The sequence below is a fragment of the Sminthopsis crassicaudata genome, chromosome 6 (genome assembly GCF_048593235.1).
Source record: "Sminthopsis crassicaudata isolate SCR6 chromosome 6, ASM4859323v1, whole genome shotgun sequence".
Taxonomy (NCBI): domain Eukaryota; kingdom Metazoa; phylum Chordata; class Mammalia; order Dasyuromorphia; family Dasyuridae; genus Sminthopsis; species Sminthopsis crassicaudata.
This window is the reverse complement of record NC_133622.1, coordinates 180,567,559-180,594,713: the sequence shown is the minus strand read 5'-3', so window position 1 is coordinate 180,594,713 and position 27,155 is coordinate 180,567,559. Positions and strand designations below refer to the sequence as shown.

Below are 27,155 nucleotides of genomic sequence, written 5' to 3'. Positions count from 1 at the left end.
CAGTGCCTTCAAACAATGCTCTTCTGTGACATCAGGCAGCTTGAAAAAACAAGACGTGCCTTTCCCTTTCTGCTCCAGAGCCTCCTGGGGCTTCCTGAACCTTAGAAACATCCCAGCAAGCTCAGGCCTGGCCAAAAGACCCTGGCCCCGGGTCCCACCAGAGCCAGGAAAACCTCCTCGTGCATGATCTGCTCCTAATTAACCTCCTCCTCCTCTTTTTCCCTAATTTCCAGAGTGTGGCAAAGGGCCCAGCCCAGTAGTTCCCCCACCACACACACATACACACTCCAACAGCACTGCTATTTTTAGGTTTCTGCCCGCCCAGTTCTCCTGGACCCTGAGGCCCCCCTCCCTCTCCCTCTCCCTGACTTTCCTTGGCCACCCTGGTACAGGCTGTCCTGTTCTGCCCAGCAGATGAAGGTCCAGAAAACCGACCCTGGCTCCTAAGACTCTCCTGCAGCCACAGCCAGACCACCCAAGCTCCATATGTAAACGGGTCCGGGACCTCCACATGGGAGCTATAGGGGGCCTCTGCAGCAGGGTGGGAGGCAAGGGCAGTCAGGGTCTACTGAGCTCCTCCCAGACACCGGGCCCTGCTGGGCTCCCACACGAGTCCATGAGATAGAATCTCAAGTAAGAAGAGATGACTGAAGCCTACAGAAAAAGCCCAAGGATCCAGAGAAGGGGAAACCATCTCCTACGGGGAGCCGTCAGGCGAGAGAGGCTTCGGGAGACAAGCAGGATTTCACCCATTTCATACCATCCATCAACCTGTCATCCACAAGCCTTCAGGTCCTCCTCCCTCCTTTCTCAGGAACTAGGATTATTAAACAACTGGCATTTATAGGAGCTTCAAAGGCTGCAAAGTGCTTCAGAGACGCAGTTTCATCTGAGCCCTATGACAGCCATGAGAAAGAGGAAGCCTTGTCTATCCCCATTTTACAGATGAGGAGACTGAGACTCAGAAGGGGTTAAATGGACTTGCCCAAGGTGACCCAGCTCAGAGGCAGGACTAAAGTCCAAGGTCTGTGTGGATGTTTCTCTCTGTTCTATCCCCAATAATACCCTATAAATAATACCCTGCAACATTGTAAAATGTCATTTGTCAGGGTCAATTTGTATGGAGCATTAGACTTGGAGTCAGCAAGACCTGAATTCAAATCTTGTCTGAGACATTTAACTACCATTTGCCTCAATTTCCCTAACTGTAATATGAGGATAATAATAGCACCTACTTCCCAGAGTGGTTGTAAGCATCAAATGAGATGTTTGTAATTTTATTTTTGTTTGTTCAGCCATGTCTGACTCTCTTTGATCCCGTTTGGGGTTTTCTTGGCAAAGATGCTGGAGTGGCTAGACATTTTCTTCTCCAGCTCATTTTATAGATGAGGAAACTGAGGCAAAGGGGGTTAAGTGACTTGGCCAAGGTCACACATCTAGTGAGAGTCTGAGGCTAGAGTCTTTCCTGACTCCAGGCCCAGCACTCTATCCACTGGGTGTTTTCCATCACACCAAACGTTTCATGAAGAATATGTGGGTCCTGGGATCTTTGATGAATGTTCTATAATGAATTAAATGACTATCAATCTTTCTTCCCACTAGAGGCTACACTGGAATCTTCCCAAGGGCAGGGAACAAGGCTGCTTCTTCTTGTTTGTCTGTCTCTCCCCCTCTCTCTTCCTTCCTCTGTCTTTCTCTCTGGGTCTCTCTTTGTGTGTCTGTCTCTCCCTCTTTCTCTTTCTCCCTCCCTCCCTTCCTCTTTCTCTCTGTTTCTGTTTGTTTCTCTTTGTCTGTCTCTCTCCTCTATCTCTGTCTCTCTCTGTGTCTGTCTCTGTCTGCCTCTCCCTCCTCTTTCTCTGATTCTCTATTTCTTTCTCTCTCTGAGTCTCTCTGTATGTCTCCCTCCTCTCTCTCTCTCTCTCTCTCTCTCTCTCTCTCTCTCTTTCTCTCTCTCTCTCTGTCTCTGTCTCTCTCTCTCTCTCTCTGTCTCTCTCTCTCTCCCCCTTCTCTCTCTCTCTCTTTCTCTCTCTCTCTCTCTCTCTCTCTCTCTCTCTCTCTCTCTCTCTCTCTCTCTCTCTCTCTCTCTCTTTCTTCCTCTGTCTTTCTCTCTGGGTCTCTCTTTGTCTGTCTGTCTCTCCCTCTTTCTCTTTCTCCCTCCCTCCCTTCCTCTTTCTCTGTTTCTGTTTGTCTCTCTTTGTTTCTCACCTCTATCTCTGTCTCTCTGTGTCTGTCTCTGTCTCTCCCTCCTCTTTCTCTGATTCTCTATTTCTTTCTCTCTCTGAGTCTCTCTGTATGTCTCCCTCCTCTCTCTCTCTCTCTCTCTCTCTCTTCCTTCCTCTGTCTCTCTCTGGGTCTCTCTTTGTCTGTCTGTCTCTCCCTCTTTCTCTTTCTCCCTCCCTCCCTTCCTCTTTCTCTCTGTTTCTCTTTGTCTCTCCCCTTCTCTATCTCTGTCTCTCTCTGTGTCTGTCTCTGTCTGCCTCTCCCTCCTCTTTCTCTGATTCTTTATTTCTTTCTCTCTCTGAGTCTCTCTGTATGTCTCCCTCCTCTCTCTCTCTCTCTTCCTCTCTCTTCTTCTCTTTCTTTCGGCCTTTCTTTTTCCTCTCACCCTCTCTTCCACTTTCTCCTCCCCTGTTTCTATCTCTGAGTCTCTGTTTCTGCTTGTCTGTCTGCCTCTCTCTTGTCTCTCTGTCTCTGTCTATGTGTCCCTCTCTTCTTCATGTCTTCCCATCTCTTCCATGACAGACAGCCCACATGAGGTGGACCCTACAGAGGGAGGAGGGAGCCGATGAGGAATTGGATGGGTTTGGGAAAGGGGAGAGAGGCAAGGAGGCAGAATGCTACCACTGGCTGCCCATTCTAACTCATGTCTCTACAAAGGAGAATTCGCATTCCCTCACTCATCAAGGAGCTGGAAGGAAAACCACCAGATATAAGTGATTGTGTTGGCTGATGACAAAGGCCCTCTGGGAAGGTTCAGTCTTTTTAAAAGAAGCACTTATTAACCCAAAAGATTAGTAGAGGGAGTCAAGGAGGACCTTTTGAAAACCCAGAATCTCAGAATGTTAATGATGGAAGAGAGCACCTAGTCCAAAGACCTTATATTTTACAGATGGCCTCCATCTCCTACAAAGAGGCCTTTCCTCATTCCTGCAGCCATGAGGGCACCTCCCCCATCCCTGCCTTCCAATCACCATCAACAATTACTCTTAATTACCTTATGCATGCTTTTGGGCTGAGTTATGTGTCAATTCAAAATCATAAAATGTGAAAATGGGAGCCAATTTGGCCCCAGTTATAACCAATAAAGCATGATCCAACCTCTGCTTCAAGAACTTCATGGAGGGGAAGCCTTCATTCCTGAGACAAATGATTACTTTTTGAACAACTTGAATCGTTAGGAATATTTATCTATTAATGAGCTTAATTAGCCTCTCTTCCCTCTACCCCCACCCCAGTGTTCCTGGTTCTGCCCTGGGAGCCCAGAAGAACAGCCAGTCTCTACTCCACATGCCAGCTCTTCCAAATCTTCAGGAAAGCTAACCCTTAGTCTTCCCTCCATGGCATTCAGCATCCCTGGTCCTATTTTACACACCTCCTATGATACCGGCCTCTTCTAGACACTCTCCAGCTTAGCCAGAATCCTTGGAATGGAACAGAATTCTCCCGATGAGGTTCCACTGAGGCAGAGTTCCCTCCTGGAAGCCACACCCCTCAAGTTCATCTCTGTCTTTCTGTCTCATCTGTAAAATATAAGGTCCTTGGATTAGATGTTCTCTTCCATCATTAACATTCTGTGATTCCAGGTTTTCAAAAAAAGGTCCTCCCTGGGCCTCCTCTACTAGTCTGAACACATTATTGAGCATCTCAAGCTGGGAGATCCCTCCCCACCCACTGTGCTCTTTTTAGACAAACTGTAGTCTAAGCAGACACACGCCCAGTTCACTTGGGAAGGTGATTATTGAACCCAAGTGATTCAATTGCTATTTGCATTCATTGCTATTTGTCTAATTCAATTCAGCCCTGTATCTGTCAAGATCATCTTGAAGGCTCATTCTTCCATCCAAACTTAGCTCTTCCAGCTTAACATCCCTTCCCTCTGGACCCAGACTTTTAGGGGGGTGTTTGTCCCAATTATTCCTACTGGACTACCTTCAGAAAGCTCATTTAGTCTGGCTGGCTGGCTGATCTCAATGGATGATGGGAGAAGTACCATCAGTGGCGGTTTAAGTGAGTACGTTTGGAACAATAACAAATGATCTCCTAAAGAGAAACCCTCATAGTAGCTATTGTGAAAGTCACAGAAGCAGTAAGGGGCAGCTGCCATCCTGGTTTCATCTCAGCATGAACCCAGAAAAACACTGCCCCCTGCCCCCAGTGACTTGCCAAGAGACAAGTTACATGGCTACACAAAAATATCGTAGATTTTCCTCAAAACTGGAGTCAGTGGAGGCAGCTAGGTGGCGCAGTGCATAGAGCACCAGCCCTGAATTCAGGAGGACCCGAGTTCAAATCTGGTCTCAGACACTTAACAGTCCTGGCTGTGTGACCCTGGGCAAGTCACTTAACCCCAGCCTCAGGGGAAAAAAAAAACAAAAACTGGAGTCAGGGAAATTCTTAAGTAACCTCAGCAGCCAGGAGAGTGGGATTATCCAGAGAGATTGTACCCATACCACCTTCTACCTCACAACTTGGGAACTAAGCTATATTCCTATCCAAAATGAAGGAACTACCAGGTCAGGTCATTAAGCCACACCTGGAGAGTCCCAGAAAAAGGTAAACAGAGAGGAGAAGGTGGTGAAGGAAGTTGGAGGCCAAAATCCAACTTCCTTCTTAAATGAATGAATGGGTGGAGTTTATTAAGTGCTTTCTGTGTACAAAGCACGGTGCTAAACATTAAGAAAGCATCCAGGAAATTAATGATAGTCTCAAGGTGCTCTTCTCCTGATTAGGAAACGGAACATAACTTTTTTTGTTTCATGGATGAGGACTTTGAGGAAGAAAATGGTGAAATAACTTTTCTGTGGTTTCCCAGATTGTAAGTGGTCAAGGTGGACTGGAATCCAGAACCTCCTTGTTCCAAGTACATATTCTACCATGCTACTTCTAGGTCCCAAACAAGAAGGGCTGGCTTTCTTGCCCCAGAATTCAGAACTCAAAACACAGAAGTAGAAGCCACATACAACCCAGTTTAGTTCTGGCACCAGAAAGAAAAAAAAAAAAAAGAAAAGAAAAGGCTTCCAGTGAGAGCTGTCCAAAAGGGGATGGGGGGTGGGTGGAGAAAGGAAGGATCTTCCCCATAATAGGTGTCATTGAGCAGAGGCCCAATAACTCCTATCAGGGGCCCCAAATAGGGGGTTCTTGAGGATATGGGTTGGGTGGGATGGCTTCTGAAATGATGGAAGAGGCAGAAACCAAAGGAACAGAAAAGCTAGATGAAATACCTGGCCAAATTCACTATCCCCTTTTGTGGTGGGGGGGCAGAAAGTTACTTCTAAAATGAAGTCCTTTCTTCAAACATAAGTATGTCCAGCCCCAGCCCGCCCATTCCCGGAGGGCTAGGCTAGCTGTCTCCCCAGAGTTACAACACGTCTTCAAAGTCCACTTGGCTGAAATGAAATAAATTTTCCATTCCGACTGTGCCAAGGACACATCGTGCACCCAAGGGAGAGCTGGTTCAGCTCCTCCTCCCTCTGCCACCACCTCCTCCCCACCCCCTGCTCCCCAGGAAAGGGCAACTTCCTGCTACCTGCTTCTTGGGTAAGGTGCCCAGGTGGGGCTCTTCCTCGGGAGGTCCGAGGTTCTGATTCAAAGCTTCATGTTCGTCACCAGCCCCTGCCCAGTGCCCCAGCTTCCGCCTGGCCCAAAGCAGCAGCATGGAAAAAGCTGGCCAGCCCTAAAGATAGCACTGCTGGACATTCCTGCTGCCGCCTGGGACTGGAGGGCTCCCTGACCTTTACAGAGGCTGCTCCACTTCGAAGGGGAACCAAGGCCTGGGGATGGAGGGAGGGCGATTCCTCCCAGTTCTAAGCAGCCCCTGGCTCCCCTTCTCTGCTCTTCACCGTCCTGGGATGCTTCCAACTCCCCACTGCTCCAGGGCCTTCCTGCAGCTCAGCAACAGGGACAACCAGCAAGTTTTCTTTGAAGTGGCAGTTGGGGTGGGAGGGGAAGAGTGGTGACAGAGGACCCGGAGGAGAAGGAACCCGAGGCTTCACCCAACAGCTAGGGAAGGGCTGGGAGCCTGGAAGCCTTCTCTAATGTCCCAGAAGTCAGGATTGCCCTTATTGTAAAATTCTCTTTTCTGGTTTAGGTTAGACAAAGAACAAGCCCTGACCCATCCCTCTAAGCCTGTTCAGCTCCTCTCCCATCTCCTTCTCCTGTAAACTCCCTCAAATCAGGGACCACCTAACTGGGTTTCATATCCTTGAGTTTCTTACTAAAGTATTTGGTACACAGTAAGTACTTAATAAATGCTATCTCATTCATCCCTAAATGTATGACTTCTCTCCAATTTCAACAGTAATGACAATCGTTCAATAAGCATTTATTGAATACCGACTGTGTGCCAAAGACTGTGGCAGGTGCTGGGGGATATAAATAGAACTTAAGAATGGCAATACAGAGGCAACTAGACAGCACAGTAGACTGGCTTGGAGTCAGGAGGACCCAAGTTCAAATCCTGCCTAAAACACTTAACACTTTTTAGCTGTGTGACTCTGGACAAGTCACTTAACCCCAAGTGTCTTGCAAAAAAAAAAGAAAAGAAAAGAAAAAAGAAAAGGCAACACACAGGAAAATCCCAGCAACTGGACTCTCCTGAATGATCCCACATGCAAGTTTTGAAGGAGAGAATTATAGACTCAAAAGGCCATGGAACCCATAGAGATCTAATTTCTAGGCCTTAATCTTCTCCTATTACCTACTATCCATCATTGGGCAAGACCCTTCACTGGATAGGTTTCCTACTCTGGGAAACAAGGAGGATAAGCTAGACCATCCCCAAGATCTTCTCCAACTTCAAAAGTGGCCATCTCAGTGTTGAACTGAGTAGATATCTCCACCTGGACAGCCCATGGACAGCACAATCCCATCATGTCCAAAGCTGACATTATGCCCTTCCTTTAACCTGCCTCTCTTCCAAAATTCCCTTTAATAAGAACTGGGTCATATTTCCAGAATAATTTTTTAAATTTTATTTTTCTGAGTTAAACAATAATCTATTTTGTCTCCCTTCTCTTCTCCACCATCCCTCACACCTGATCGATTTTTAAATGGTCAATTCTACCTCTTCAGATTTGTCTCACATCCCTCTTCATCTCTCTGCCTCCTAGATGATCTCCCTGCCTCCAGTCAAATCTCTCCAATGCATCCTCTGTGGAACAGCCATTCCTAAGGCACAGGTTTGTCTGACCCACTTCCTTCCCCCTTAGAGTCAGTGATCCAGCTCCTCTGCTTGCCAGCTCACTAATCTCTGTGCCAGCCTTACGACACAACTGACCTCCAACAAACTGACCAGATATCTGACTGTTTCCCAAACTCAACAGGCTATTTCCCATCTCCCCGCCTTTGTAGAGATGGAATGCCCTTCTTTTTCTAGAAGCTCTAGCTTCCTTCAAGACTCAGTTCAGCTACCAATTCTACCCCAAAGATGTTCCTGACCCCCTTCCTCAATTGTAAATGCCCCCTCCCTCTTCAAATTTTTGTGCTTTGGCTTATCTGAGGCCCGTAGTATCTCAAGCTCAAAATACCCAAACAGAATTCATGAGCTTAGCACTTGTCTCCTAAGTTTCCCTAAAACTATTATGGGCAGCATCCCTCCCAGTCCTTCGGGCTCCCAACATAAGAGATCTGGGCTCCTCACTCTCCCTCACTCCATATCCAAGGTGTTGCAAACATACTCCCTTCTCTGGTGCAGACCCTCTGGACTATTGCAACAGCTCTCTCCCTACTCCGGTCCATCCTCCATTTAACCACCAAAGAGATTTACCTAAAATACAGGTCTGATCCCATCCCCTACTCAAGAAACATCAATAATAATAATTATCATTATTTTTCTTATTACTGTAATAACTAGAACTTAACAGTTAGCTTCCCACATCACAGCTTTTCCCATTGTGGTTTTGATATTTGATAGGGATGGCATAAGAAACCAAGTAGGAATTTTTTTTTGGGGGGGGGGTTGCAAAAACTGTAGACAATACTCAAAAGCCAGCAGACAACACAGAAAAAAGATTAGAAACTTAGAAATGTGTCTATGTATTAACATCAATATATTTTATCTTTTAATACCATAATAATTCGGACTTCTCTATGCAGATTTTCCAGATCTAGGGAAGAATCCCGTCCCTAGCTCCCATTATGTGGAAGGGAGAACTATATATAACGGTTTACACTTTGCAAAGCCCTTTATATTTGTTAAGTTGCCAGCTCCCGGTGGCTGCCTACTACCTCTAGGAACTCCTGGGTTATTCAAAACCCTTCAGCCCCTGGCTCAAAGATTATTTGGAGGCCTCCTTACTTCCCTCTACGTAGTCCATGATCCACCCACACTGGCCTTCTTTTGCTCACACTTAACTCATCATCTCTCATCTCCATGCCTTTGTACGTTGGCCCCTATATTTGCTGTTCATTCTCTCCTTGCCTCCAATGCCTAGAATCCTTTACCACTCAGACACTGCCTCCCACCTGCAGCTTTTCCTAAACATCTCCCCTAATCCAGCTGCTAGTGCCCCCCTCCTTCCCCTCTCAAAACACACCTGAATTTATTTATGTTATATCTATTTCCTATGGCCATTTCTCTGGCCCCTAGGCCAATAACCTCAAAACTTCACTCTCCCTCAGCACATCAATGGCCACACATCTTGATTCTACTTCCTTCAATATCTTTCACCCCATTTCATCTTCTCCCCCACACAGTCCTCACCTATAAGGATTTAATGGCTTCCTAATGGATCTCCTTATCTCCAGTCTTCTCCCACTCCCAGCCTTGCCCTCCAAACCCATCCTAAACATCTGCCATTTCCATAAATTCCCAGGACTTCCTTGTCCTCTGGGGTGAAATAAAAAAAATCCCTCTTCCTCCCTCACCTTTTATTCCCCTCCAATGGATCCCATCTTCCTCCCCTGGCAGCCCTTCCAAACTTTCTCTTCTGTTCCCCAGCCCCCACAGCACCCCCTTTTCCAACCCCTCAGTGGAGGACATCCCTTCTTCCTTTACCCCTCAAAATGAGGCTATTAACGTGACCTGCCTCTTCTCCTATTCTCCACGTCTGATAACCTCTTGACTTCTTTCACCAACAACAAACTCTTGGTTCCCTTCTCTCACTTTCTCCTGTAGATTGTCCCTTCACCCTTTTATTAAGTTACTGGTTCCTTCCCTATTGCCTTTGAAAATGGCAGCTCAGTGGCTCAGAGGATAAAGCCCTGTCCTGGAATCTGGAAGACTCATGTTCCTGAATTCAAATCTGACTTCAGGCACTTAATAACTGTGATCCTAGGCAAGTCACTTAACTCTGTATGCCTCAGTTTCCTCATCTGTAAAATGAGCTGGAGAAGAAAATGGCAAACCACTTCACTATTTCTGCCAAGAGAACCCTAAATGGCCTCACAGGGGATTAACCTAAATATACTGCAACACAGCTTCAAAGGTGCCCAATCTTTCTCATCCTTTATAAAAATCCAAAACATGTCACTAGGCCCTGCCATCCCTTCAAGCTATCATTCTATATTTCTCCTCCATTTTGGTCTTCTCAGCCAAACTTCTAGAGAAAAAAAGAAAAAAAAAAAAAAGCCTTTCTATTATTGCTATATCACCTCCTCAACTATTTGCAATCAATGTGGCTTCCAACCTCATTTAGCTGAAACTCCTCATTTTCAGATGTGATGGTCTTCTCATTCCTCACTTTCTCAATCCCTCAGCTGATTGGGATACTCTTGACCTCTGGCTCCTCCATTCCCCTCTCTGGGTTTTCATAACATTATTTCTGCTCCTCCTCAGCCTTCTCTGCTGGCTCATTCCCCCTCATGTCACAGCAGCACCCGTGGGTGTTTCCCAAGGTTCCTCTTCCCTTCTCTCTCTCCACATTCTCTCAGCTATGACTACGCTGCCATGGATTTAAATTCTCTTTGTGTAGATGATGCATAATTCTCTCTTCAGGATGGGACTGCTGAGTGGCTGAGAGATTTCTGGAAGCAGAGAAGAAGTAACAGAAAGTACAAGCTTTGAATAGCAAATGGGGAAGCCCCAAAAGCCACTGGGGAGGGAGTACCCCCGATGTGTCCCCAGTGTCTCACCACTTACCACTCCCAAAGGCTTTTAAGGGCCAACCTCTCCAATAACACTGTTCTCTCCCCATTGGCGCTGCCATTCCATCTCTCTATCAGAAGGCTTTCTATGACTCAAATGAATCTCTATAACTTCCCCAATTACTGTTTTACTGCTTGCTTTGCTAAATAGGTTTGCTCACGATCTGTGACTGTCTTTGTGTAATAAGTAGTTAGTGGGAGGAGAGCTAAGATTGCTGAGATTAAGCTGTTACTTTCCAGATTTGGACTTTTATTTCAAAGGCATGAACAGAAGATGGAAGCAATGGCAGATATCTTAGCACAAATACAAGAGTAGCAATATTAAGAGAAATGGCAGAAGTTCTGACAACAAAAAGATAAAAGAAGGCACTTCAGTTAGAGAAATGATTTAGCTACATTATGCATTACAATTCATTTACTTGAGTTTTTTTAAACAACTTTAGCTGTATTGGTATTTTAATATTAAATTTACAATAAAGTCTTTTTTTTTTTTTTTTAAAGAAAAAAGAAAAATACAGGAGACTGAGGGAGTCATGACCATCCTCCAGCTCCCCACAAAGTAAGATTGGGCCAAAGCAGATCTATAAACACTTATTACAAGAAGGCTGCGCAGATCTATTGTAAGCTGTCTAAATTACAAGCAACTATTGAGTCAGTCAGTTGATACACAATGGTTAAGAACCTACTATGTGCTAAGTACTGGAGATACAAAAGAGACAAGAGTCCCTACCTTCACAGAGCTTGCAGTCTAATGTCTTTACCTCTCAGAGCCTCAATTTCTTTATCTGTCAAATGAGGGGATTGGATCATGCTTAATACCTTGGGTCTGTTTCAAATCTGTCAAACAGGAAATTGCACCCAATAGTCACAGAAGGCCCTGTGCCTATGCCCAAAAGCTCTCCAAGACTCCTTCCATCACCTTACCACTAAAGCTTGGTCATTTGCTCTAGCAAGCTGAGTCCTAACTGGGCCCCTAAAGCCATTGTTAATGCTTTGCTCACCGACAATCTGAATGGTTTCAAGGCATGATGCAATCCAGGATGAAACCCGGATTTATAATGGCTTTCCAGGAGAAGGAAAAACAAATAGAGGTGACCCCTAAGGGCTGCCTCTAACCAAGTCTCCTCATTCCTCCAAATCCGGGGCCCTGCCCAGTTCCTCAAGCCTCACTCATGTATGCTCAAGAAGAAAGCTGATTTATTATATGGGGAAGCAGCCTGGCCAGGAAGGGGGCCTAGTTCCAGGCCTCAGCCATCACTCATCACCTGAGCTCTGCAGGCTTTGTGGACAGATTCCACTCCAGGGGACTCGGACACCCAGGGGAAGCCCCACCCCGACTTGTGTCATGGAACTCCAGCTCAAGTGAACACTTTAGCCTGAGTTCCATCCCCCACCAGCTCTTCCTAATTAGAAGGTTTCCATCCACCCTGTTTCTATTTCTTGCCCCTGAGAGCTGAACTGCCCAAGGGAGTGGTACATCAGGTAGGGCACGTTCTATCAATTCCGAATGCCTCTGGTTATTTTTGTGTCATGTTCCCTTTCAAAGGAGATCCCCTTGAAGGCAGAGATCACATTTCTACCTTCCTTGGTATGCCCAGGTCAGTGCCTGGCATATAGTAAGTGCTTAATAAATGCTCATTGGCTAACTGATTTCCATCCAGCATACAGTGCCCAGAAGGACAGAAGATCTAGTAATTAGATTTACAAATGTCACAACTTCAGTACCCCAAAGTAAGGGGCCAATCCGCCCTTCCTCCCTAACCATTTCTCACAAAGCAGACACAAAGCATATGGATCAGCCCTCTGGAAAAGTGGGCATGGAAGAAGATCCCACCTTTTCCCCAGCTCTCAGAGAAGTGGTTCGCTGGGGTTAAATATTTCCAGAGCTCTTGGCCATTTGAAAGATCAGGTTACCATCCAACAGGTGGCTGGGACCCACAATAGCAAGAAGCATTCAGGAGGTGCTGGGACCAGAACTCAGTCACCGTCTCATCAAGAAGCCACCAAAGGCTTTAGGCTCTGCCCGACCAGGGCTCTGCCTTGGGGCCATTGCAAGGTGCCAATATTTTGGACTTTGGAAGATCACTTTGGCAGATCACCCATTTACACAAAAAGTTAAACATTAATTTTCTTAAAAAAAAAAAATCACAAGCTTCTACTTTACCATGGCTCTATCCTATACCAAGAAAAGGAATCCTGCTAAGAGAAATAAACTCTTCCAGATATCTTCCTATGGATTTAGGCTCTTAGAAGAGACTCTTAGATTTAGGCTCTTGGAATCTCTGCTCCAAGAAGGCTGCCTTCTCTCTACTGTTCATCTGTCCCCAGGCAACTCTGCTTGGAATGAGTCTGAGACACCACATGGGCCCAACCCTCTATCTGCACTTCAAGGCCACACAGACTTTGTCACAGAAGGACACTTCACTTGGTTTGCAGGGATTGTGTTTCTCACCCTTTCCAAGTCCCCAAGAAACTTGGGGCCTAAATTATTCCTTCATTGCCCAGAAGACTCCATTTTACCCACTCCATAAGGAAACATGTCTTCCAGGTTCAAACACAGAGAGGACACTGGATGTAGAGTCAGGAAACCTCAGGTAGTTACTATGATTCTGGGCCCCTTCCTCTCTGTACCTCAGTTTCCCAAGCTGTCAAACAAGGACCTGATAGCCTCTAAGGTATTATCCAGCTCCAAAATTAAGCCTCTCTATTCAAAAGAGAATGTTCATATCTATTTTAAGAGTCCACTTATGTTTCTAATTCAGATGGCAAACAAAGATTATGATTCATCAAAGAGGCCAACAATTTTATCCATCCCTGGACACAGTACTGGGTACAAACAATACCAAGCCAAGAAGGTCTGCTACTCTACAAGTGACTGCATTCAGAAAGGATGGATCAAATCTAAGACCATGAAGTTTGAAGACTGAGCCTCACAAGCACAGGATGGGGGAGGCAAAGCAAGGTGACAGCCTGTCTGACAATGATCTCAAAGTCTCAGTGGACTACTAGCCCCTCAAGTCAACCTCAATATGCAAGGAAGGAAAATGCTGGTAGAACTTGAGGCTGATTTAATACAGACAAGTAGGAGGCTCAGGATGAAGCTACATATCTGATCAGACCACGCCTAGAACAGTTTGAATCCCACATTTTCAAGAGACTAGGGTCAAACAAAATAGAGAAGGATGGGAAACCACACCCCCTGATGAAATTATTAAATTGGCCTAAAATGAATTAAAGAGATTTAGTCTAGAGAAGAAATGACTGGATGGAGGGAGGGAGAGAAAGAGGAAAAGCAGGGAAGGACAGGAAAGACAATGTGCACTAGAGCCACTAGACCTGAATCACCCTCCTGGAGCTGCTCCTCCAGGACATTCCACTACAACCTTTTCAAGTGTCCTCCATTATCAAATCAGAGATGGACTGGTTGCTGCCTAAAATTTTTAATTTTTAAATTTCCTTTTAAATTCCTATTCCATAAACTGGGCCTGAAATCAGGAAGATCTGAATTCAAATCTTGATTCAGACACTTAACAGCTGTGTTAAGTGTCATCTCAATTTCTTCATCTGTAAAATGTGTACAATAATTGTGGCTCTCTACCAGAGTTGTTTTAAGGATTGGATGATATATTTTTAAAGTGCTTACTCAGCATAATACCTGACACATCGGAGGCTCCAAATCAATGTTTACACCTTTCCCTCCCTCCCATAAATAAATACAACTAGTTAGTTGTTTGCTTATTTGGAAGAGGGGAGGAGCACTCACTCCCCAGGGAGGCAATGAGGAGGCTGGGAGGAGGGGCAAGAGTCCAGTCCCCTTGAATCAGAGGCTCAAAAACCTGCCTCTGATGCTTATTACATGTGTGGCCTTAGGTAATCTCCAAAGCTCTCTCCCTGGTCAAATGGGGTTTGAATCAGAAGGCCTCCCTATATTCCCTCTGGGCCTCAGTTTTCTTATCTGTAACATGAGGTGACTGAATGAGATGATCTCTGAGGTTTCTCCTCCCTCCAACTCTATACAGTATTTGTATTTGGGCAAGTTGGTCCCTGCTCCTGTTCCCAGATAAGTTTCCTTCTCTATAAAATGAAAGGGTTGTCCTCTCTGAAACAGGGCTGAGATCCATCCCAGTAGGACCTCCGTCCTAGAGGCCTACATGCTCCAGAGGTCTCCCGCATTGCTCCTTACCCAGCTTTGTCATACTTGGGTATGATTTTTCTTCATCTGCCTCTCTAATGTACCTACTATGTATCAGAGAATGAATTTGTGTCTTATCAGCTAAGTGGACTAGAAGGAGGTTCTAACCCAAGGTAAGCCCCTCCTCCAAACTTGGACTGGGAGACAAATGAATGAGAGGCAGTTTGGGCAGCCCTCTTGTATCCGGACTAGATCAAACTAGAAAGGACAGAAGAAGGGCTTGGTTATCAGCCTGAAGGAATAGATAAGAAGCTGCTAGTAGTAAGAGATACACATCCACTTTATCAAAGTCATACATTTCCCAGGGATGCTGGGGGCCACCTCATTCCTAACTGGAAAACAAAGTCCACCAGGTTGGTCTTTTCACCACTGGCCCAGCTCAAAAAGCCTCTGCTTTTCGACCAAGGTAGTCACCAACTCAAAAAGCCTCTGCTTTTCTACCAAGGTAGTCACCAACTCAAAAAGCCTCTGCTTTTCGACCAAGGTAGTCACCAACTCAAAAAGCCTCTGCTTTTCGACCACTGTAAGCACCAGCTCAAAAAGCCTCTGCTTTTCGACCAAGGTAGTCACCAACTCAAAAAGCCTCTGCTTTTCCACCACAATAGGCACCAGCAGAGTTTTTACATGGCCTGCAAGGCCTTGTGGCCATCCCTATAGTATCTCACAACAGTTTAGAACTTTGGGGGAAAGAAATTCAAGGCCAAAAAAGTATTGTGAGTTATATAAAGGCCAGTGGTCAGAAAGAGAAAAGGAAGACTTCAGAGCTTTTGGGCTGTACTAGTTGTTCATATGAAAATGTAAAGCATTACAAGGCTTGGAAAGTCTCAAGCACATTGGGTGGTCATATACAATAGTAATAGTGGCCTTGAAAGCCTTACCCAAGTGCTTGGAAGGTATGTATCACCTTCTGTGATTTTCCCATGGAAAAAGTATACTTTTTCCCTATGGAGGCAGGGCAACCAAACTTCCAGAGGAGTCATACAAATGGCTAAATGGAGAAACCTGGGTCTCCCCTAGCAAATTCCAGCAGGCTTTCCACACAATCTCCTATCTACCAAGCTTTCTAGGAAGCCAAATACTTCCGCAGATGGAATGGATAGTGATATGCTTGACTGGAGAGAATGACCACCTAAAGGAGATCTCAAATCTGAATCAGTTTAGAAGCTCCCATTAAAGCTTTTTCTTCCTAGATGGAAAAGTGAGCTTCAGACCAGCTCAGTCCAACTGCCACCAACACCAAAGCAAACCAAGCCAAACCTGAAGGCTCAGTTCTGGAGAAGATTTATTGTTTCTATTTATGTCTTAAAGGCCACACCTTAAATCTTTCTCTAGCCTCAAGCCAGAGTTCCAGTCCCAGAAGGGGTCAACAAGAGAAAGTCATTCACGGCTACAAAAGTCAGGAGGAAAGGAACATTCTCAGGCCTCCAAAGATTCCTTCCTAATTCCTTAGGTCTCAATGTGCTCATATGATCAATGGGTGGCCTTCCACCAGGCTCAGGAAAGCTATAAACAAAGTCTCAGACTTTGCTGAGGCACCCTTGGGGGAGAGGCTGGGAGGAGCATTCAGGATATGCACAATTGATGTCAGAGCAAAGCTTTCTAGGAGGCTCCCTGTGCCTGGCACTGAGGCAGGTGGTGGGCTCCTGCCTTTAGGAAGCTGATGCTCTCCCAGACTTATACTTCTGAGACTTGGAAGAGTAACTTTAATATTTGACATTATATAGTAGGTCCTAAGGTTTGCAAAGCGCTTCCCAAATACTCTCATTCTGTCCTCAGACCACCCAGGGATGGGATGGAGAGGATGTTATATCACTGTTCCTTGAGGCAGACAGAGGTAGAGATACCTGTCCAGAATCCCAGCTAAAATGGTCTGAGGCTGAATTTGAACTTCAAGTTTTCTGACTCAGGGCCAAAGCTCTAAGTACCTAACATCCCTTAGAAGCATACTCTCCTTGATAAAAGGATTCAGGAGGCATAAAAGCCTTTCCCTAGAACTTGGCTAGAAAGGAGTCAGACCCCCTTTCTCTTAATTAAAGGGAACCCTGAAAGCAGTCACGGGGTAGGGATAAGGGAACAGGGTAGACGAAGACACTGCCAGATAGGGGCTAGAATCTGGCCTTAGGCCCATCCTGACTGGGGAACCCTGGTGAAAGCTCCTTTGCTGCTGTGTGTGCCTCAGTGTCCCCATCTGAAAATGGGGATCCAAGAGAAGGACCTCTGTCTAGGATCATGAAAGCATTATCTAAGGTCTTCGGAAGACTGAAGGCCGAGGGGGCCTATTGGTCAGGAAGACATTGCTATAGAAATGGGAAATGCTCCCATTTCACAGATACAGAAACTGAGGTTGGGAGCAGGTGGGGTGAATCCCATCCCCATCCCCATACTCACAGATTCCAAACACACACACATTCTGCCCAGGCCAAGGCGACTTTTGAACTCAAGGGCTGTTCGGGCCCCCTGCCCCTTCTCACAATTACAGGAAGGGGAAGGGCGGGCTGGGGAATCTGATCAGTTACCTATTTACCAGGTCTCAAGCCCCAGATTACGTGCTAGCGAGGAGATTCCTGGCCTGGTTCACATGTGGGATCTCGCAGGGAGCTGGCACCCAGGGAACCCAATTCGTAAGCGAGGCAGCAGAAGCACCCCTCCTCACCTCCCACAGGGCTCGGTGCCCGCGGGCTCCGGGACCAGAGTGTGTCTGCTAGCGCACTGCTGGCGCACAGGCTGACCCACACCTCTCCATGGATAACTGGGTAAACTGAGACTGGGAAGAGCAGAGCGCTAAAGTCCCCCTTGGTGGGAGTGCTCAGGCTGGCTGTCCCTTGGAGACGTGCCCGGGGCAGGGTGCCCCTCTTCCCCAATCCGCCCCCGAACACGCGCGCACCCAAACACCGCCACGCACGGAAGCCAAGCCGGAGCGCCCAGAGCCGCAGTGCGACCTCGGACTCGGCCCAGAGCGCACACGGAGCCACGGAGTCAGGGTTGCCCCTCCCGCCTCCGCCTCCTCTGCCCTGGCCGTACCTGAGTGCTCGCGGGGTTGCCAGACGCTCCATCCTAAAGCCCGGAGTCCGGGGTCCCAAACTCAGTCAGGCCTGGGACTGGGGCCGGGGCTGGGACCGGGGCCGGGACCGGGGCCGGGCTAGCCGCTCCTGCCCTCCAGCCACAGCCTCAGACGATTTCAAAGCGTCCAGCCGCTCCAGGGACAGCCAGTGACGCGCACCCTCCGTCGGGGGTCACTCTGTCCCCACCTGGGCGACCTCGGCCGCCCCGCCCCCATCCCGTGGCCGCCAAGGCCCCGCCCCTAAGACCTCCTCCTGGGGCTCCGCCCCACGTGCCCGCCCCTTTGGGTCTTCCCCACCACCCCCAAGTGTCCCGCAGTGTTTGGAGTCCTTCCCCAGCGCTACTCTGCTGGTGACAGGCCAGAGCGCTGGCCCTGCGTTTTGTGGGCTCCCCGCGCCCCGGAATGGCTCGGCGGACACAGATCGCAGAGTTGGGGGTGGCTCTTCACTTAGGGTCACGGCCTTAGGACCGGAGTCCAGAGCACGAGAACCGGCCTTCCAGGGCCGGGGCCCAGGTCACCCGGCAGCCCGGGGTAGACTCTGTGCCTCCTGAGTTTAGCCCTTAGACGGGGATGTGTGTTGGGGAGCGGGGGAGGAGAAGAGAGAGAAGTGTTGGAGGGGAGCATGGCTGCGGGCTCTGGGCTCCGGCGCCCCTCCTCTCCCCTCCTTCTCCCACCCGCCTGGCCTGGCCTCTGCCGGACGCCTAGGGGCAGGTCCCATGCCAGCTCCTCGGAGCTCTGACCCGCGGGTAACCCTGAGGATCCGACCCAGCCCTTCAGGCCCAGCCTATTGTCTGCCATGCCAGGGGAACCTGTTTGACTTCATTTTTTGCAGGAGATACAAATGGGGGGGGAGGAAACCCCAGCCCTGAGCCAAGAGCTAAGGGATCTCTGGGGTCCCGTAGCCACCTGGTACTGGCGTCCACCTCTGCTACCCCCACCCGGGGCCACCCTCGAGATGGGCGCCACTGAGGAATGGGACCTGAAAATGACCTTTACCCGGGGCACTTTGGAAGTCACACAGTGACCACAGGTTCAAAGGGCTATTTGTCCAATTTCCTCATTTAATAGACGAGAAAACTGAGAAAAAACAAGGTTACCTAGGCAAGAAGTGGCAGAAGCAAATTTGAACCCAGATTCTAATCATTGCCGGGGTTTGCAATCCATTTGCTAAGTTAAATGACTCTGGACAAATCCCATCACTCTCTAGGTCTTCCCTCTCTGTAAAACACTCAATAGATTTGATGATGTCTAGCATGAGCTCTTAGCCCTAGAGCTGAGGTCTGAACAGCCTCTGTTCCAACCCTCTCCTTTTACAAGGGGGGAAACTGAGGCAGAAGTGACTCATCTACACTCACACTTGTGCACCACCATTTACAGCCAAGACCCTAAGTCCAGGCCACAGCTAATAGAGAGTCTCCTAGCTGCCATCAGCCTCTTTGGAGCAGGGGTCCTGGACCTATCCCAGGTCCTTTGGATCTTTCTGCAAAAATGTCAGGAGACCTGGCACCAATTCCATCTTCCAGCCAGGAGCCTGACGTCTAATTATATTTGAAGTATACACCAGCACCTCTCTCCCTATTGTTTTCCTTTGACAGATGAGTATTACAAATAGCCATGTGGTTATTAGTACTCCACACCACAGGCCTGAGTCACTCACCCCCTGGCATCCGTTCTGGCACCTTCCTGCCCTGCTGGTATTTGGTTATTATGTAACCCTGGGCATTGAGGTTCTCCAGCTGGGGGTTTACTCCTCACTACACACTGAGTTCCATGAGGATAGGACCCAGGCTTCCCCTCAGCTCTGTGTGGCACCTGGTGTTGAAGGATAGCATCCTATTTGTTGAACATAGGTGGCACCAACACTAATGGTAAGGGACCGAGGAAGATGAGCCCATGGGTAATCTGGCTGTCTTTTTTTTTTTTTTTTTTTTTTTTTTTTTTTTAATCAGTGAAATTGTTGGCCGAGTTGTGAACTCTGGATCCAATCATTCTGGAGAGCAATTTGGAACTATGCCTAAAGGGCTATAAAACTGTGCATATCATAAAGGAGGGAAAGGGACCCACATGCAAAAATGTTTGTGGCAGCTCTTTTTGTAGTGGCCAGAAAATGGAAACTGAGTGGATGCCCATCAATTGGAGAATGGCTGAATAAATTGTAGTGTATGAATGTTATGGAATATTATTGTTCTGTAAGAAATGACCAACAGGATGATTTCAGAGAAGCCTGAAGAGACTGATAGGAAATGATGCTGAGTGAAATGAGCAGGACCAGGAGAGCATTATACATGGCAACAAGACTTTACAAAGATCAATTCTGATGGACTTGACTCTTCAACATTGAGATGATTTAGATCAGTTCCAATGGTCTTGTGATGAAGAAAGCCATCTACACCCAAAGAGAGGATTGTGGGAACTGAGTGTGAATCACAACATAGCATTCTCACTCTCTCTGTTGTTTGCTTGCATTTTATTTTCTTTCTCATTTTTTTTCCTTTTTGATCTGATTTTTCTTGTTCAAGAAGATAATTGTATAAATATGTATGTATATATTGGATTTAACATATATTTTTACCATGTTTACTATATATTGAATCCAATATATTTAATCCATATGCTATATATTTAATATATATTTATATTATTTTATACATTATGTGTTATATATATTTATATTATATTTATTATTATATTATATTATATATTTAATCTAATACTTGCCATTTAGGGGAGGAGGTGGGAGGAAAACAAGGAAAATTGGAACACAACATTTTACAAAGGGTCAATATTGAAAAATTATCCATACATATGAAAATAAAAAGCTTTAATAAAAAAAACAATTAGTGAACACTTCCCAGCTCCCTTCTCTCTCTCTCTCTCTCTCTCTCTCTCTTCTCTCTCTCTCTCTCTCTCTCTCTCTCTCTCTCTCTCTCTCTCTCTCTCTTCCCCCCCTCCTCCTCTCTCTCTCTCTCTTTACTAGTGCCAAGGCTCCCAAAGTTCTGTCCTGGCAAGTGTCTCCATTGAGGAGGTCACCCTCTACCTCCAGTGCCAAGTCAATCTTGCTCAATGAATCTCCCATTGGAGACTCCAGGACTCTATCTCCCAGTGCTAAGAGCACAGGTCCCCCTGCTAACGAGAGAGGGAGAAATTAGATGGTCCACCCTCCTAAAAGGGTAGCCACCTCAGGGGTCACTCTCAAAAGGCCAATTCTAACAAGGGTTCCTTTTTGTGACATGATGCCTCCGATTCCTATAACACTCTCCCTCACCCAGACCAAGCAGGGAAGCATTTGACCTGTTCAGTCAACAAGCTGACTACACACTAGTCATCTTAGAAAGAAGGCACTCTCAGAGAAACTGAGTCCAATGCCACGCCCTGGCTTTGCCAAGCAGGCATTCTAGGAAAATACCAGCCTGGGGCATTTGACATTTTATGGCCAAAGAAAATAACCCAAAGCATCATCCTCTGAGGAGTGACTCACAGTTGGGTCAGAGCCCCGTGGCAGAGGAAGGCTTTACTCCCCTTAGAAACTGTCTTCCTCTAGAAGAGATTTGTTTGTTGTGAATGGGTGTCCTAAGCAGCCAGCTGTGGACGTCCCTCCTGTGACCAATCCGAGCATGATTGACCTTGGTCTTATTCATAATCTGGGGGCAATTTCCTGGAGATTCTGCTAGCAAGACTAAAAAAGTGCTTGAGGATCAGGTGATTTTCTGGGTAAACTGAGTCCAGCAGGAAGGACCTTGTCCATTCATGTGGCCCAAGCCACACTCTCATTCCCAGTTCTTACACCCTCTACAATTAGATAAAGGCTGCTAGGTCAGAGTGGATAGAGTGGAAACTTGGAGTTGAGTTCAAATCTAGCTTCTCATATTTAACAGCTGTGTGATCCTGGGCTGCAGGCTGCTCATCCAACTGCCCCAGGATACCAGGCAGGGCCATTTGGAGAGCTAGTGTGGGTGACAAAGCCAGAGGGGGGCTGGATCAAGTTCTGAATCCCCCACCCCTATCCTGGTCATTTCTGAGTGGGCAAAGCCAGGGCCAGGCCTGGCCACCGGAACACACCCAAAGCTTGAGCCCGAGATTCTCCTGGGAAGTATGAGAAGGAGAAAAAAATTACCCTTACCAGATCTGATGCTCTTCTGTCCCATGCAGCCTCTGTTCCAGGGGCATAGTCAAAGAGAGAGCAACCAGCCTGTGATTTTGTTGGTCTAAGGCTCCAGGGGTCCTCAAACTTTTTAAACAGGGGGCCAGTTCACTGTCCCTCAGACTGTTGGAGGGCCAGACTATAGTAAAAACAAAAACTCACACTGTCTCCGCCCCTCAGCCCATTTGTCCTCATCGGGCTACATCTGGCCCTGGTTTAAGCCAACATGTGGGCCTAGAGAATGGCAGAGGGCAGAGGGAAGTGAGGTCCAAGAAAGCAAAATTATGTCAATCAGGTCCCTGGCCAGGACCTCAGCCCCAGAGAAGCACTCCAGGGAGTGTGGAGCCAAGCCCTGAACCCCAATGTGGGTCTATATCTCTAACCCTCAAGCCCCTAACTCCCCAGGGGGGGTTTCTCCCAAAGGGATCCCCCTGTTTGTATCTACCCTTACTTGTACCTACATCCTGACATGCTCCCACCCACTCACTATTCTTCTTAGCCATCACTATCTCTGGGCCCCCACCCTCCTTCCCAGGCATACTTGCTGAGTCCTTGGTCCAGACATCACAGGCTCCACAGAGAGCCCCACCCAGACCTCGACATCTTACCTACAAAACAGCATGAGACAGTAGACTTGACTTTTGGAAGCTTTGGGACTCCAATGCTACCTCAGGCCCTTCTTAAACTGAATTTTAGATTTGTCACCAATCCTTTCTGAGATCTCTCCTTTTCTCATCTGTAAAATGGGTATCATGAGTCTTGCTCTGCCTACTTGATTTATAGGGCATAGGCTATAAACATGATATTTTGGATAAATATGGATGAATGGATAGACAGAAATAGATACACAGATAGATAGATAGATAGATAGATAGATAGATAGATAGATAGATAGATAGATAGATAGATAGATAGATAGATAGATAGATGAATAGATAAATGGAGAGATAGATAGGTAGAGGATATAAGTCAGGCTGTTATTAGGAGACTGGTTCTCTGTGGATCTGCTGCCCTGCTCATTTCAGTCATTCATAATGTCAGTCCCAGAAGATCATGATGTGGATTTTCAAGGTATACTAGAGAGACTCCCAACAACCATGGGCAAACCTCTTCCTACTCTGAGCCTCAGCCTGACAAAGCTGAGGACCTTGAACTAGATGATCTGAGATAACTTACTCGGTTTCCTTCCCTGTAACATGAGGGAGCTGGATCCAAGGGCTTCTGAAGTCCCTTGTGGCTCAAGAACAAGATCCTGTGATTGGTAATGACTTCAGGAAGATCTCAGAGAAGTTGAGGGACTTCCCCAAGTGGCGCATGCACACAAGTGGGCACACACACAGAGGGTCAGCTCAGACCCTGGCGCAGGAATGGAATCACAAAACATAGTGTGGGATCATAGTCCTAGATGTGTAGCTGGAGGCTCCCTACAGATCAATTGCATTTTGTAGGTGAGGAAATTGAGATTCCTCAGAATGGCAGGGACCTGACCATGGTCCTGCTGCTAGGAATTATCTAGGGTAAGATTTGAACCCAGTGTCTGTGACACCAGATCCAGGATTCTTTTCCACTGTTTCTCTGTAACAAACCACAGGAGGCACTTCAGAAGAACAGCCTCTCAGGAGGCAGAGACTTTCCAAGTTTCACCATTAGCTGATTACCATTCATTTGATCCGCCGATGTAACCGAATCCCCTGCCTGCCTTCCCAGGGCCATTATTCCCATCCCGAATGTCGGCCTGTCTGACATCAAATATTCATCTTCTCCTATGTTCTCTGAAAAGTGAATGAATGCGGTTTCCCAGGCCCTGCCCGGTGCCGAATGGCTCACGTGTCCCGGGGAGGGAGCTCTGTGTTCCCTTCTATCCAACAGCATCAAAGGCAGGCAGAGGCCCGATTGGGAAATCTGTGGCCATATAATTCTTTCTCCTAAAGAAAACCAGAGCAGGTGAGAGCTGGGCCAGCCCAGAGACCTTTGAATCCCCACATGGCCAAAGCTTCTAGTGGGCCGTCGAGTCCAGCTGGGGGGCACAGTGTGGTTTGCCAGACAAGGGACCCAGCCATTGTGCCAACCTGGGACTTGACCCCTTCTCATCAGAAAACCTGCCTTTGTGCCCTCAGGACTAACTGTAGTCCCTGGAACACCTCAGGAACTTAATCCATGTATATTGGCTAATAGACTGACAAGGTAAGCTTCCAACAAGTTCCACAGGTTGTTCCAGTGTGAGAGGCCCCTCCATTACCCACTTCTCCTGTGTAACAGGTTACTCCCTGCACACGCCCACCATGCCCTTCTCTGATTGCCCTTGGCTGACCAGAGTCACGGATAATCTGTTATTCCCTGGCAGCCTTATTGCACCACAAAAAGAAGATAGAAGTCACAGAGATGACATTTTTGGCAGAAACTCAGAGTCTGTTAAAATATTGCAGCATTGATAATTGAAATTGAATGGGGCAGCTAATTGGTGCAGTGGATAGAGCACCAGCCCTGAAGTCAGGAGGACCTGAGTTCAAATCTTACCTCAGACACCTAATACTTCCTAGCTGTGTGTCCCTGGGCAAGTCACTTCACCCCAATTGCCTCATTAGAAAAAAAAAAATTTGACAAGAGACACCGATGTTATGAGACTCAGACCCAAAAGGTCATCTCACTCAACAGTTCTCAAAGTTTGGTCCTGGAGTCCCTAAGACCTTTCAGCAGGTCTGTGAGGTTAAAGTTATTTTCATAATTTAAATTTCTATTACTGTAAATAAAAAGCTCACATAAATGAAAATTCTTGGGGAATTTCAATCATTTTTAAAAGTAGAAAGGGTCCCCAAACCTGAAAGTTTGAGAATTACTCATAATCTAACCTATCATTTATAGGGGAGCAAAGTAAGACTCAGTAAGGTCCATTTGTCCATAGTCCCAGAAGTAATAAGGGACAGAACCAACTTTGAGAACCCTCATTCTCACCCTTTCGATTCTCCTCACACACAGTTTCTGACCATCATAACACAGACCCTTATGCAGGTAATAAAAGTAACTCATTTCCTGTCTCAGGGTGCACATCCTCTATGCTGGGTTTCTTTATTTCTCAAAACACGGCATTAATTAAATATTGCTTCACCTGCCATATGTCCAGGAAACCCTTGTTTTACTTTGTCAATCATTTTCCTGCCCTTTATTTAGACTCTAAATATTGCTGGGGGAGAGAGAAAAGTCTGACCTTCAACATTGAAGCGAGTGCCTATTCCCCCAGTTTGCCCAAGTACCAATGTGGATGGAGCCCTGGCAGCTGGGAAGAGGAAGGAGCTTCTGAGAAGGTTTGGACCAGACCATATTATTTTTATTATTTTATTTTTATCTATTATTATTCCATATTATTTTATTTTTATTTATTTATTATTATTACCTTATTACCTTTATTATTTAAAAGGGGCAGCCACAGAGCTGGAGCTTGAATCCAACCCTAGACTTGGAAGTTTCTCCTGTGCAACGGATCCCAGACCCGAGGTTGGCCAGCTATGTGAGGGATGACTTTGAAATGGAAGAGACTCCTCCTTATTGCCTGGAGTTTGGAATATATGGATTCTCTTCTTCACCTCCCCCTTTCTGTAGCATTTGGAGGGTGCACAAAGCTCACAAAAGGAAGGCCATCGTCCCGAGGTCCTGCCAGCCCTGCCCCAAGTCTGACCTTGCCCCTAGATGGAAGCCGGCCCTGCTACAAATATTTTCTCTCTTTTGTTCACTGAACCCATGCAGTAAGTCATGCGGGTGGGCCTGCTCCCACACAGATTTGTTGTGTGATCTTGGGTTATTCCATTAACCTTTCAGAGTCCAATTTCCCCCTTTGCAAAATAGGATCAGTAGTTCTTCTCTGCCAGGGCTGTTGAGAGAGAGGCAAGTGCCACATAAGCTTTGGATTCTCTCTGAGATTTAGAGAGATGGGCCTCTATCCAGAAAGGGCCAGGGGTCCTATCAGTTGAGCCCTAACTAAGATTGGGCTCTGCTCCTGGATCCCATCTTCCATCATCCAGCTTTGACTTGTAATCCACTGGCTGCTGGCTCCCTCACAATCCCTCCCCATCAGCTGAGCCCCCTCCCCCGGTTTGATGTCTGATATTCCACTCGGCCCCTCCAGGCTCCTTTACCTCCGAAAGGATCCCAGGACCTGATCTTTGTGGGGATCTGAAGACAGGAGCATCTCCCGTTGAGTCAGGCTTGAGTTGGATCACCAAGACCAGGAAGCCTCATGTTTCCTGCATGGAAGCCAGCTCTTTTATAGGATAGGGACACTGGAGGTCACTTCCCACGGCAGCTGGCAGATGTGCCAGTCTCCCCATCACTGGTAGAGTGACAGGGGCAAAGGGAATCCCCCTCAGGGCTACATGCAGGGTGTATAGGATCTCAGAGGGCTAGAGCTGCAAGCAGAAGCCTTTGGGTTCAACCTTTCATTTTACATATGGGGAAACTGAGGCCCAGAAATGACTCACCTAAAATCACACAGTCAGGGAACATTTGAGACGGGACTCAAACTCATCCTGCCTGCAAGGCCAGCATTCTCTTGACTATGTCACTCTTCAAAGTTCATAGTTCTAGGCACACTGGCAAAGTAAGCGAGCAAACAGCATCTGTTCATCTCTTTGCACACCCCCCCCCCCCCGGATTTATAAAGCAGTTTAAAACTATCTGCAAATCAGAAGGGGTCAGCAGTTCAGATTCTCTTAGTCTCATTTTAAAGCAGAGAAACTGAGGCAATTTATCACCTTTTATCAATTTTATTATTTATTATAAAAGTGAAGGATGAGGCAAATTTATTACCTTTTATTATTTTTATTATTTTAATTTATTATTATTACTTTATTATCTTTCTTACTTAAAGGGGGATGAACCTAGCCCCTGACTTAAAAGTTTCCACTGTGTACTCCTGATGAGGATCAGTTTGAGGCTGGCCAGCTGAAAAACCTACAAGTCATCTCATCTATCTGGGCCCCAGTTTCCCCAACTATTCATTGAGAGATCAGGCCAACTGAGTCAAGAAGAGCTGACTTCAAATCCAGCCTGAGATACTTTCTAGCTAGATGACCCTTGGCAAGTCACTTCACTGCCTGCCTCAGTTTCCTCGTTTGTAAATGTAAATTTGTAAAATATAAATGTAAAAAAGTCAATAGCCCTGACTCCCAGGGTTGTTGGAAGGATCAGGTGAAATAATATTTGCAAAAAGCATTTAGTACAATGCCTGGCACACAGTAGGTGCTCTATAAATGAGTATTCCCTTCTTTTACTCTCTCAGGTTTCTCTCAAGTCTGACCAACTGGAATTCCAACCCTGATTGTTGGAACTCTGTCTTCCCAGAATCAGCTGGAGTCAGGATAATCAAAAGTCTTTACTCTTGGTCTTATTTGGTCCTGATCAGGGGATTAGATATAGCCATCTCCACACCTTCTTCCTCTCTCTCTCCCGCCAAAGAATAACTCTCT

At 46.7% G+C, this 27,155-nt stretch overlaps 1 protein-coding gene and 1 long non-coding RNA gene across 4 annotated transcripts in view; one reads left to right on the top strand and one right to left on the bottom strand.

Moving 5' to 3' along the window:
- MTUS1 (microtubule associated scaffold protein 1) overlaps window positions 1-17,762 on the bottom strand; it is a 125,579-nt gene extending 107,817 nt beyond the window's left edge. Inside the window, exons 1-2 of one of the 3 annotated variants that reach the window (XM_074273884.1) lie at window positions 17,516-17,749; window positions 3,593-3,740 (exon numbers count right to left, since the gene is read on the bottom strand). The gene's annotated coding sequence lies outside the window, so the exon portion shown is untranslated. Of the gene's footprint in view, window positions 1-3,592; window positions 3,741-5,746; window positions 5,843-17,515 lie in introns of those variants that run through there. The other 2 variants (XM_074273883.1, XM_074273886.1) reach the window with 2 other exon arrangements.
- On the top strand, window positions 49-11,064 carry LOC141546204 (uncharacterized). The gene is made up of 3 exons (XR_012483263.1): window positions 49-1,024; window positions 7,329-7,397; window positions 10,804-11,064. It is a non-coding gene; the product is annotated as an uncharacterized LOC141546204 (long non-coding RNA).
- Window positions 17,763-27,155: the final 9,393 nt, after the last annotated feature.